Raw genomic sequence first — 13,082 nt, 5'->3', positions numbered from 1 at the left:
CAGTGTTAATCAGTGAGACTCCCACAGGGTTCAGTGTTAATCAGTGAGACTCCCACAGGGTTCAGTGTTAATCAGTGAGACTCCCTCAGGGTTCATGTGTTAATCAATGAGACTCCCATAGGGTTCAGTGTTAATCAGTGAGACTCCCACAGGGTTCAGTTTTAATCAATGAGACTCCCACAGTGTTCAGTGTTAATCAGTGAGACTCCCCCAGTGTTCAGTGTTAATCAGTGAGACTCCCTCAGGGTTCAATGTTAATAACTGAGACTCCCACAGGGTTCAGTGTTAATCAGTGAAACTCCCATAGGGTTCAGTGTTAATCAGTGAGAATCCCATAGAGTTCAGTGTTAATCAGTGAGACTCCCATAGGGTTCAGTGTTAATCAGTGAGAATCCCATAGAGTTCAGTGTTAATCAGTGAGACTCCCATAGGGTTCAGTCTTAATCAGTGAGACTCCCACAGGGTTCAGTGTTAATCAGTGAGACTCCCACAGGGTTCAGTGTAAATCAGTGAGACTCCCACAGGGTTCATGTGTTAATCAGTGAGACTCCCATAGGGTTCAGTGTTAATCAATGAGACTCCCGTAGGGTTCAGTGTTAATCAGTGACACTCCCACAGGGTTCAGTGTTAATCAGTGAGACTCCCACAGGGTTCTGTGTTAATCAGTGAGACTCCCTCAGGGTTCAGTGTTAATCAGTGAGACTCCAACAGTGTTCAGTGTTAATCAGTGAGCCTCCCACAGTGTTCAGTGTTAATCAGTGAGACTCCCTCAGGGTTCAGTGTTAATAACTGAGACTCCCACAGGGTTCAGTGTTAATCAGTGAGACTCCCACAGGGTTCAGTGTTAATCAGTTAGACTACCACAGAGTTCAGTGTTAATCAGTGCGACTCCCATAGGGTTCACGGTTAATCAGTGAGACTCCCACAGGGTTCAGTGTAAATCAGTGAGACTCCCACAGGGTGCATGTGTTAATCAGTGAGACTCCCATAGGGTTCAGTGTTAATCAGTGAGAATTCCATAGAGTTCAGTGTTAATCAGTGAGACTCCCATAGGGTTCAGTCTTAATCAGTGAGACTCCCACAGGGTTCAGTGTTAATCAGTGAGACTCCCATAGGGTTCAGTGTTAATCAGTGAGACTCCCATAGGGTTCAGTGTTAATCAGTGAGACTCCCACAGGTTTCAGTGTTAATCAATGAGACTCCCACAGGGTTCAGTGTTAATCAGTGAGACTCCCACAGGGTTCAGTGTTAATCAGTGAGACTCCCTCAGGGTTCATGTGTTAATCAGTGAGACTGCCATAGGGTTCAGTGTTAATCAGTGAGATTCCCACAGGGTTCAGTGTTAATAACTGAGACTCCCACAGGGTTCAGTGTTAATCAGTGAGACTCCCACAGGGTTCAGTGTTAATCAGTGAGACTCCCACAGGGTTCAGTGTTAATCAGTGAGACTCCCTCAGGGTTAATGTGTTAATCAGTGAGACTCCCATAGGGTTCAGTGGTAATCAGTGAGACTCCCACAGGGTTCAGTGTAAATCAGTGAGACTCCCACAGGGTGCATGTGTTAATCAGTGAGACTCCCACAGGGTTCAGTGTTAATCAGTGAGACTCCCACAGGGTTCAGTGTTAATCAGTGAAACTCCCATAGGGTGCAGTGTTAATCAGTGAGACTCCCACAGGGTTCACTGTTAATCAGTGAGACTCCCATATGGTTCAGTGTTAATCAGTGAGACTCCCACAGTGTTCAGTGTTAATCAGTGAGACTCCCACAGTGTTCAGTGCTAATCAGTGAGACTCCCTCAGGGTTCAGTGTTAATAACTGAGACTCCCACAGGGTTCAGTGTTAATCAGTGAGACTCCCACAGGGTTCAGTGTTAATCAGTGAGACTCCCACAGGGTTCAGTGTTAATCAGTGAGACTCCCTCAGGGTTAATGTGTTAATCAGTGAGACTCCCATAGGGTTCAGTGTTAATAACTGAGACTCCCACAGGGTTCAGTGTTAATCAGTGAGACTCCCACAGGTTTCAGTGTTAATCAGTGAGACTCCCATAGGGTTCAGTGTTAATCAGTGAGACTCCCACAGGGTTCAGTGTTAATCAGTGAGACTCCCACAGGGTTCAGTCTTAATCAGTGAGACTCCCACAGGGTTCAGTGTTAATCAGTGAGACTCCCTCAGGGTTCAGTGTTAATCAGTGAGACTCCCATAGGGTTCAGTGTTAATCAGTGAGACTCCCACAGGTTTCAGTGTTAATCAATGAGACTCCCACAGGGTTCAGTGTTAATCAGTGAGACTCCCACAGGGTTCAGTGTTAATCAGTGAGACTCCCTCAGGGTTCATGTGTTAATCAGTGAGACTGCCATAGGGTTCAGTGTTAATCAGTGAGATTCCCACAGGGTTCAGTGTTAATAACTGAGACTCCCACAGGGTTCAGTGTTAATCAGTGAGACTCCCACAGGGTTCAGTGTTAATCAGTGAGACTCCCACAGGGTTCAGTGTTAATCAGTGAGACTCCCTCAGGGTTAATGTGTTAATCAGTGAGACTCCCATAGGGTTCAGTGGTAATCAGTGAGACTCCCACAGGGTTCAGTGTAAATCAGTGTGACTCCCACAGGGTGCATGTGTTAATCAGTGAGACTCCCACAGGGTTCAGTGTTAATCAGTGAGACTCCCACAGGGTTCAGTGTTAATCAGTGAAACTCCCATAGGGTGCAGTGTTAATCAGTGAGACTCCCACAGGGTTCACTGTTAATCAGTGAGACTCCCATATGGTTCAGTGTTAATCAGTGAGACTCCCACAGTGTTCAGTGTTAATCAGTGAGACTCCCACAGTGTTCAGTGTTAATCAGTGAGACTCCCTCAGGGTTCAGTGTTAATAACTGAGACTCCCACAGGGTTCAGTGTTAATCAGTGAGACTCCCACAGGGTTCAGTGTTAATCAGTGAGACTCCCACAGGGTTCAGTGTTAATCAGTGAGACTCCCTCAGGGTTAATGTGTTAATCAGTGAGACTCCCATAGGGTTCAGTGTTAATAACTGAGACTCCCACAGGGTTCAGTGTTAATCAGTGAGACTCCCACAGGTTTCAGTGTTAATCAGTGAGACTCCCATAGGGTTCAGTGTTAATCAGTGAGACTCCCACAGGGTTCAGTGTTAATCAGTGAGACTCCCACAGTGTTCAGTGTTAATCAGTGAGACTCCCACAGTGTTCAGTGTTAATCAGTGAGACTCCCTCAGGGTTCAGTGTTAATAACTGAGACTCCCACAGGGTTCAGTGTTAATCAGTGAGACTCCCACAGGGTTCAGTGTAAATCAGTGAGACTCCCACAGGGTTCATGTGTTAATCAGTGAGACTCCCATATGGTTCAGTGTTAATCAATGAGACTCCCATAGGGTTCAGTGTTAATCAGTGACACTCCCACAGGGTTCAGTGTTAATCAGTGAGACTCCCACAGGGTTCTGTGTTAATCAGTGAGACTCCCTCAGGGTTCATGTGTTAATCAATGAGACTCCCATAGGGTTCAGTGTTAATCAGTGAGACTCCCTCAGGGTTCAGTGTTAATCAGTGAGACTCCCTCAGGGTTAATGTGTTAATCAGTGAGACTCCCATAGGGTTCAGTGGTAATCAGTGAGACTCCCACAGGGTTCAGTGTAAATCAGTGTGACTCCCACAGAGTGCATGTGTTAATCAGTGAGACTCCCACAGGGTTCAGTGTTAATCAGTGAGACTCCCACAGGGTTCAGTGTTAATCAGTGAAACTCCCATAGGGTGCAGTGTTAATCAGTGAGACTCCCACAGGGTTCACTGTTAATCAGTGAGACTCCCATATGGTTCAGTGTTAATCAGTGAGACTCCCACAGTGTTCAGTGTTAATCAGTGAGACTCCCACAGTGTTCAGTGTTAATCAGTGAGACTCCCTCAGGGTTCAGTATTAATAACTGAGACTCCCACAGGGTTCAGTGTTAATCAGTGAGACTCCCACAGGGTTCAGTGTTAATCAGTGAGACTCCCACAGGGTTCAGTGTTAATCAGTGAGACTCCCTCAGGGTTAATGTGTTAATCAGTGAGACTCCCATAGGGTTCAGTGTTAATAACTGAGACTCCCACAGGGTTCAGTGTTAATCAGTGAGACTCCCACAGGTTTCAGTGTTAATCAGTGAGACTCCCATAGGGTTCAGTGTTAATCAGTGAGACTCCCACAGGGTTCAGTGTTAATCAGTGAGACTCCCACAGTGTTCAGTGTTAATCAGTGAGACTCCCACAGTGTTCAGTGTTAATCAGTGAGACTCCCTCAGGGTTCAGTGTTAATAACTGAGACTCCCACAGGGTTCAGTGTTAATCAGTGAGACTCCCACAGGGTTCAGTGTAAATCAGTGAGACTCCCACAGGGTTCATGTGTTAATCAGTGAGACTCCCATATGGTTCAGTGTTAATCAATGAGACTCCCATAGGGTTCAGTGTTAATCAGTGACACTCCCACAGGGTTCAGTGTTAATCAGTGAGACTCCCACAGGGTTCTGTGTTAATCAGTGAGACTCCCTCAGGGTTCATGTGTTAATCAATGAGACTCCCATAGGGTTCAGTGTTAATCAGTGAGACTCCCTCAGGGTTCAGTGTTAATAACTGAGACTCCCACAGGGTTCAGTGTTAATCAGTGAGACTCCCACAGGGTTCAGTGTTAATCAGTGAGCCTCCCTCAGGGTTAATGTGTTAATCAGTGAGAATCCCATAGGGTTCAGTGTTAATCAGTGAGACTCCCACAGGGTTCAGTGTAAATCAGTGAGACTCCCACAGGGTTCATGTGTTAATCAGTGAGACTCCCATATGGTTCAGTGTTAATCAGTGAGACTCCCACAGGGTTCATTGTTAATCAGTGAGACTCCCATAGGGTTCAGTGTTAATCAGTGAGAATTCCAAAGAGTTCAGTGTTAATCAGCGAGACTCCCATAGGGTTCAGTCTTAATCAGTGAGACTCCCACAGGGTTCAGTGTTAATCAGTGAGACTCCCACAGTGTTCAGTGTTAATCAGTGAGACTCCCACAGGGTTCAGTGTTAATCAGTGAGACTCCCACAGGATTCAGTGTTAATCAGTGAGACTCCCACAGGATTCAGTGTTAATCAGTGAGACTCGCTCAGGGTTCATGTGTTAATCAATGAGACTCCCATAGGGTTCAGTGTTAATCAGTGAGACTCCCACAGGGTTCAGTGTTAATCAATGAGACTCCCACAGTGTTCAGTGTTAATCAGTGAGACTCCCCCAGTGTTCAGTGTTAATCAGTGAGACTCCCTCAGGGTTCAGTGTTAATAACTGAGACTCCCACAGGGTTCAGTGTTAATCAGTGAGACTCCCATAGGGTTCAGTGTTAATCAGTGAGAATCCCATAGAGTTCAGTGTTAATCAGTGAGACTCCCATAGGGTTCCGTGTTAATCAGTGAGAATCCCATAGAGTTCAGTGTTAATCAGTGAGACTCCCAAAGGGTTCAGTCTTAATCAGTGAGACTCCCACAGGGTTCAGTGTTAATTAGTGAGACTCCCATAGGGTTCAGTGTAAATCAGTGAGACTCCCACAGGGTTCATGTGTTAATCAGTGAGACTCCCATAGGGTTCAGTGTTAATCAATGAGACTCCCATAGGGTTCAGTGTTAATCAGTGACACTCCCACAGGGTTCAGTGTTAATCAGTGAGACTCCCACAGGGTTCTGTGTTAATCAGTGAGACTCCCTCAGGGTTCATGTGTTAATCAATGAGACTCCCATAGGGTTCAGTGTTAATCAGTGAGACTCCCACAGGGTTCAGTGTTAATCAGTGAGACTCCCACAGTGTTCAGTGTTAATCAGTGAGACTCCCACAGTGGTCAGTGTTAATCAGTGAGACTCCCTCAGGGTTCAGTGTTAATAACTGAGACTCCCACAGGGTTCAGTGTTAATCAGTGAGACTCCCACAGGGTTCAGTGTTAATCAGTGAGATTCCCACAGGGTTCAGTGTTAATCAGTGAGACTCCCTCAGGGTTAATGTGTTAATCAGTGAGACTCCCATAGGGTTCAGTGTTAATCAGTGAGACTCCCACAGGGTTCAGTGTAAATCAGTGAGACTCCCACAGGGTTCATGTGTTAATCAGTGAGACTCCCATAGGGTTCAGTGTTAATCAGTGAGAATTCCATAGAGTTCAGTGTTAATCAGTGAGACTCCCATAGGGTTCAGTCTTAATCAGTGAGACTCCCACAGGGTTCAGTGTTAATCAGTGAGACTCCCATAGGGTTCAGTGTTAATCAGTGAGACTCCCATAGGCTTCAGTGTTAATCATTGAGACTCCCATAGGGTTCAGTGTTAATCAGTGAGAATTCCATAGAGTTCAGTGTTAATCAGTGAGACTCCCATAGGGTTCAGTGTTAATCAGTGAGACTCCCTCAGGGTTCAGTGTTAATAACTGAGACTCCCACAGGGTTCAGTGTTAATCAGTGAGACTCCCACAGGGTTCAGTGTAAATCAGTGTGACTCCCACAGAGTGCATGTGTTAATCAGTGAGACTCCCACAGGTTTCAGTGTTAATCAATGAGACTCCCACAGGGTTCAGTGTTAATCAGTGAGACTCCCACAGGGTTCAGTGTTAATCAGTGAGACTCCCTCAGGGTTCATGTGTTAATCAGTGAGACTGCCATAGGGTTCAGTGTTAATCAGTGAGATTCCCACAGGGTTCAGTGTTAATAACTGAGACTCCCACAGGGTTCAGTGTTAATCAGTGAGACTCCCACAGGGTTCAGTGTTAATCAGTGAGACTCCCACAGGGTTCAGTGTTAATCAGTGAGACTCCCTCAGGGTTAATGTGTTAATCAGTGAGACTCCCATAGGGTTCAGTGGTAATCAGTGAGACTCCCACAGGGTTCAGTGTAAATCAGTGTGACTCCCACAGGGTGCATGTGTTAATCAGTGAGACTCCCACAGGGTTCAGTGTTAATCAGTGAGACTCCCACAGGGTTCAGTGTTAATCAGTGAAACTCCCATAGGGTGCAGTGTTAATCAGTGAGACTCCCACAGGGTTCACTGTTAATCAGTGAGACTCCCATATGGTTCAGTGTTAATCAGTGAGACTCCCACAGTGTTCAGTGTTAATCAGTGAGACTCCCACAGTGTTCAGTGTTAATCAGTGAGACTCCCTCAGGGTTCAGTGTTAATAACTGAGACTCCCACAGGGTTCAGTGTTAATCAGTGAGACTCCCACAGGGTTCAGTGTTAATCAGTGAGACTCCCACAGGGTTCAGTGTTAATCAGTGAGACTCCCTCAGGGTTAATGTGTTAATCAGTGAGACTCCCATAGGGTTCAGTGTTAATAACTGAGACTCCCACAGGGTTCAGTGTTAATCAGTGAGACTCCCACAGGTTTCAGTGTTAATCAGTGAGACTCCCATAGGGTTCAGTGTTAATCAGTGAGACTCCCACAGGGTTCAGTGTTAATCAGTGAGACTCCCACAGTGTTCAGTGTTAATCAGTGAGACTCCCACAGTGTTCAGTGTTAATCAGTGAGACTCCCTCAGGGTTCAGTGTTAATAACTGAGACTCCCACAGGGTTCAGTGTTAATCAGTGAGACTCCCACAGGGTTCAGTGTAAATCAGTGAGACTCCCACAGGGTTCATGTGTTAATCAGTGAGACTCCCATATGGTTCAGTGTTAATCAATGAGACTCCCATAGGGTTCAGTGTTAATCAGTGACACTCCCACAGGGTTCAGTGTTAATCAGTGAGACTCCCACAGGGTTCTGTGTTAATCAGTGAGACTCCCTCAGGGTTCATGTGTTAATCAATGAGACTCCCATAGGGTTCAGTGTTAATCAGTGAGACTCCCTCAGGGTTCAGTGTTAATCAGTGAGACTCCCTCAGGGTTAATGTGTTAATCAGTGAGACTCCCATAGGGTTCAGTGGTAATCAGTGAGACTCCCACAGGGTTCAGTGTAAATCAGTGTGACTCCCACAGAGTGCATGTGTTAATCAGTGAGACTCCCACAGGGTTCAGTGTTAATCAGTGAGACTCCCACAGGGTTCAGTGTTAATCAGTGAAACTCCCATAGGGTGCAGTGTTAATCAGTGAGACTCCCACAGGGTTCACTGTTAATCAGTGAGACTCCCATATGGTTCAGTGTTAATCAGTGAGACTCCCACAGTGTTCAGTGTTAATCAGTGAGACTCCCACAGTGTTCAGTGTTAATCAGTGAGACTCCCTCAGGGTTCAGTGTTAATAACTGAGACTCCCACAGGGTTCAGTGTTAATCAGTGAGACTCCCACAGGGTTCAGTGTTAATCAGTGAGACTCCCACAGGGTTCAGTGTTAATCAGTGAGACTCCCTCAGGGTTAATGTGTTAATCAGTGAGACTCCCATAGGGTTCAGTGTTAATAACTGAGACTCCCACAGGGTTCAGTGTTAATCAGTGAGACTCCCACAGGTTTCAGTGTTAATCAGTGAGACTCCCATAGGGTTCAGTGTTAATCAGTGAGACTCCCACAGGGTTCAGTGTTAATCAGTGAGACTCCCACAGTGTTCAGTGTTAATCAGTGAGACTCCCACAGTGTTCAGTGTTAATCAGTGAGACTCCCTCAGGGTTCAGTGTTAATAACTGAGACTCCCACAGGGTTCAGTGTTAATCAGTGAGACTCCCACAGGGTTCAGTGTAAATCAGTGAGACTCCCACAGGGTTCATGTGTTAATCAGTGAGACTCCCATATGGTTCAGTGTTAATCAATGAGACTCCCATAGGGTTCAGTGTTAATCAGTGACACTCCCACAGGGTTCAGTGTTAATCAGTGAGACTCCCACAGGGTTCTGTGTTAATCAGTGAGACTCCCTCAGGGTTCATGTGTTAATCAATGAGACTCCCATAGGGTTCAGTGTTAATCAGTGAGACTCCCTCAGGGTTCAGTGTTAATAACTGAGACTCCCACAGGGTTCAGTGTTAATCAGTGAGACTCCCACAGGGTTCAGTGTTAATCAGTGAGCCTCCCTCAGGGTTAATGTGTTAATCAGTGAGAATCCCATAGGGTTCAGTGTTAATCAGTGAGACTCCCACAGGGTTCAGTGTAAATCAGTGAGACTCCCACAGGGTTCATGTGTTAATCAGTGAGACTCCCATATGGTTCAGTGTTAATCAGTGAGACTCCCACAGGGTTCATTGTTAATCAGTGAGACTCCCATAGGGTTCAGTGTTAATCAGTGAGAATTCCAAAGAGTTCAGTGTTAATCAGCGAGACTCCCATAGGGTTCAGTCTTAATCAGTGAGACTCCCACAGGGTTCAGTGTTAATCAGTGAGACTCCCACAGTGTTCAGTGTTAATCAGTGAGACTCCCACAGGGTTCAGTGTTAATCAGTGAGACTCCCACAGGATTCAGTGTTAATCAGTGAGACTCCCACAGGATTCAGTGTTAATCAGTGAGACTCCCTCAGGGTTCATGTGTTAATCAATGAGACTCCCATAGGGTTCAGTGTTAATCAGTGAGACTCCCACAGGGTTCAGTGTTAATCAATGAGACTCCCACAGTGTTCAGTGTTAATCAGTGAGACTCCCCCAGTGTTCAGTGTTAATCAGTGAGACTCCCTCAGGGTTCAGTGTTAATAACTGAGACTCCCACAGGGTTCAGTGTTAATCAGTGAGACTCCCATAGGGTTCAGTGTTAATCAGTGAGAATCCCATAGAGTTCAGTGTTAATCAGTGAGACTCCCATAGGGTTCCGTGTTAATCAGTGAGAATCCCATAGAGTTCAGTGTTAATCAGTGAGACTCCCAAAGGGTTCAGTCTTAATCAGTGAGACTCCCACAGGGTTCAGTGTTAATTAGTGAGACTCCCATAGGGTTCAGTGTAAATCAGTGAGACTCCCACAGGGTTCATGTGTTAATCAGTGAGACTCCCATAGGGTTCAGTGTTAATCAATGAGACTCCCATAGGGTTCAGTGTTAATCAGTGACACTCCCACAGGGTTCAGTGTTAATCAGTGAGACTCCCACAGGGTTCTGTGTTAATCAGTGAGACTCCCTCAGGGTTCATGTGTTAATCAATGAGACTCCCATAGGGTTCAGTGTTAATCAGTGAGACTCCCACAGGGTTCAGTGTTAATCAGTGAGACTCCCACAGTGTTCAGTGTTAATCAGTGAGACTCCCACAGTGGTCAGTGTTAATCAGTGAGACTCCCTCAGGGTTCAGTGTTAATAACTGAGACTCCCACAGGGTTCAGTGTTAATCAGTGAGACTCCCACAGGGTTCAGTGTTAATCAGTGAGATTCCCACAGGGTTCAGTGTTAATCAGTGAGACTCCCTCAGGGTTAATGTGTTAATCAGTGAGACTCCCATAGGGTTCAGTGTTAATCAGTGAGACTCCCACAGGGTTCAGTGTAAATCAGTGAGACTCCCACAGGGTTCATGTGTTAATCAGTGAGACTCCCATAGGGTTCAGTGTTAATCAGTGAGAATTCCATAGAGTTCAGTGTTAATCAGTGAGACTCCCATAGGGTTCAGTCTTAATCAGTGAGACTCCCACAGGGTTCAGTGTTAATCAGTGAGACTCCCATAGGGTTCAGTGTTAATCAGTGAGACTCCCATAGGCTTCAGTGTTAATCATTGAGACTCCCATAGGGTTCAGTGTTAATCAGTGAGAATTCCATAGAGTTCAGTGTTAATCAGTGAGACTCCCATAGGGTTCAGTGTTAATCAGTGAGACTCCCTCAGGGTTCAGTGTTAATAACTGAGACTCCCACAGGGTTCAGTGTTAATCAGTGAGACTCCCACAGGGTTCAGTGTTAATCAGTGAGACTCCCACAGGGTTCAGTGTTAATCAGTGAGACTCCCTCAGGGTTAATGTGTTAATCAGTGAGACTCCCATAGGGTTCAGTGTTAATCAGTGAGACTCCCACAGGGTTCAGTGTAAATCAGTGAGACTCCCACACGGTTCATGTGTTAATCAGTGAGACTCCCATAGGGTTCAGTGTTAATCAGTGAGAATTCCATAGAGTTCAGTGTTAATCAGTGAGACTCCCATAGGGTTCAGTCTTAATCAGTGAGACTCCCACAGGGTTCAGTGTTAATCAGTGAGACTCCCATAGGGTTCAGTGTTAATCAGTGAGACTCCCATAGGCTTCAGTGTTAATCATTGAGACTCCCATAGGGTTCAGTGTTAATCAGTGAGAATTCCATAGAGTTCAGTGTTAATCAGTGAGACTCCCATAGGGTTCAGTCTTAATCAGTGAGACTCCCACAGGGTTCAGTGTTAATCAGTGAGACTCCCACAGTGTTCAGTGATAATCAGTGAGACTCCCACAGGGTTCAGTGTTAATCAGTGAGACTCCCACAGGGTTCAGTGTTAATCAGTGAGACTCCCACAGGGTTCAGTGTTAATCAGTGAGACTCCCTCAGGGTTCATGTGTTAATCAATGAGACTCCCATAGGGTTCAGTGTTAATCAGTGAGACGCCCACAGGGTTCAGTGTTAATCAATGAGACTCCCACAGTGTTCAGTGTTAATCAGTGAGACTCCCCCAGTGTTCAGTGTTAATCAGTGAGACTCCCTCAGGGTTCAATGTTAATAACTGAGACTCCCACAGGGTTCAGTGTTAATCAGTGAGACTCCCATAGGGTTCAGTGTTAATCAGTGAGAATCCCATAGAGTTCAGTGCTAATCAGTGAGACTCCCATAGGGTTCAGTGTTAATCAGTGAGAATCCCATAGAGTTCAGTGTTAATCAGTGAGACTCTCATAGGGTTCAGTCTTAATCAGTGAGACTCCCACAGGGTTCAGTGTAAATCAGTGAGACTCCCACAGGGTTCATGTGTTAATCAGTGAGACTCCCATAGGGTTCAGTGTTAATCAATGAGACTCCCATAGGGTTCAGTGTTAATCAGTGACACTCCCACAGGGTTCAGTGTTAATCAGTGAGACTCCCACAGTGTTCAGTGTTAATCAGTGAGACTCCCACAGTGTTCAGTGTTAATCAGTGAGACTCCCTCAGGGTTCAGTGTTAATAACTGAGACTCCCACAGGGTTCAGTGTTAATCAGTGAGACTCCCACAGGGTTCAGTGTTAATCAGTGAGACTCCCACAGGGTTCAGTGTTAATCATTGAGACTCCCATAGGGTTCACTGTTAATCAGTGAGACTCCCACAGGGTTCAGTGTAAATCAGTGAGACTCCCACAGGGTGCATGTGTTAATCAGTGAGACTCCCATAGGGTTCAGTGTTAATCAGTGAGAATTCCATAGAGTTCAGTGTTAATCAGTGAGACTCCCATAGGGTTCAGTCTTAATCAGTGAGACTCCCACAGGGTTCAGTGTTAATCAGTGAGACTCCCTTAGGGTTCAGTGTTAATCAGTGAGACTCCCATAGGGTTCAGTGTTAATCAGTGAGACTCCCACAGGTTTCAGTGTTAATCAATGAGACTCCCACAGGGTTCAGTGTTAATCAGTGAGACTCCCACAGGGTTCAGTGTTAATCAGTGAGACTCCCTCAGGGTTCATGTGTTAATCAGTGAGACTGCCATAGGGTTCAGTGTTAATCAGTGAGACTCCCACAGGGTTCAGTGTTAATAACTGAGACTCCCACAGGGTTCAGTGTTAATCAGTGAGACTCCCACAGGGTTCAGTGTTAATCAGTGAGACTCCCACAGGGTTCAGTGTTAATCAGTGAGACTCCCACAGGGTTCAGTGTTAATCAGTGAGACTCCCTCAGGGTTAATGTGTTAATCAGTGAGACTCCCATAGGGTTCAGTGTTAATCAGTGAGACTCCCACAGGGTTCAGTGTAAATCAGTGAGACTCCCACAGGGTTAATGTGTTAATCAGTGAGACTCCCATAGGGTTCAGTGTTAATCAGTGAGAATTCCATAGAGTTCAGTGTTAATCAGTGAGATTCCCATAGAGTTCAGTCTTAATCAGTGAGACTCCCACAGGGTTCAGTGTTAATCAGTGAGACTCCCATAGGGTTCAGTGTTAATCAGTGAGACTCCCATAGGCTTCAGTGTTAATCATTGAGACTCCCATAGGGTTCAGTGTTAATCAGTGAGAATTCCATAGAGTTCAGTGTTAATCAGTGAGACTCCCATAGGGTTCAGTCTTAAT

The sequence above is a fragment of the Petromyzon marinus genome, assembly GCF_048934315.1.
Source record: "Petromyzon marinus isolate PM22_M1 ecotype Great Lakes invasive population chromosome 78 unlocalized genomic scaffold, UKy_Petmar_22M1.pri1.0 chr78_unloc.1, whole genome shotgun sequence".
In the NCBI taxonomy this organism is placed as follows: domain Eukaryota; kingdom Metazoa; phylum Chordata; class Hyperoartia; order Petromyzontiformes; family Petromyzontidae; genus Petromyzon; species Petromyzon marinus.
This window is presented reverse-complemented; position numbering follows the sequence as displayed.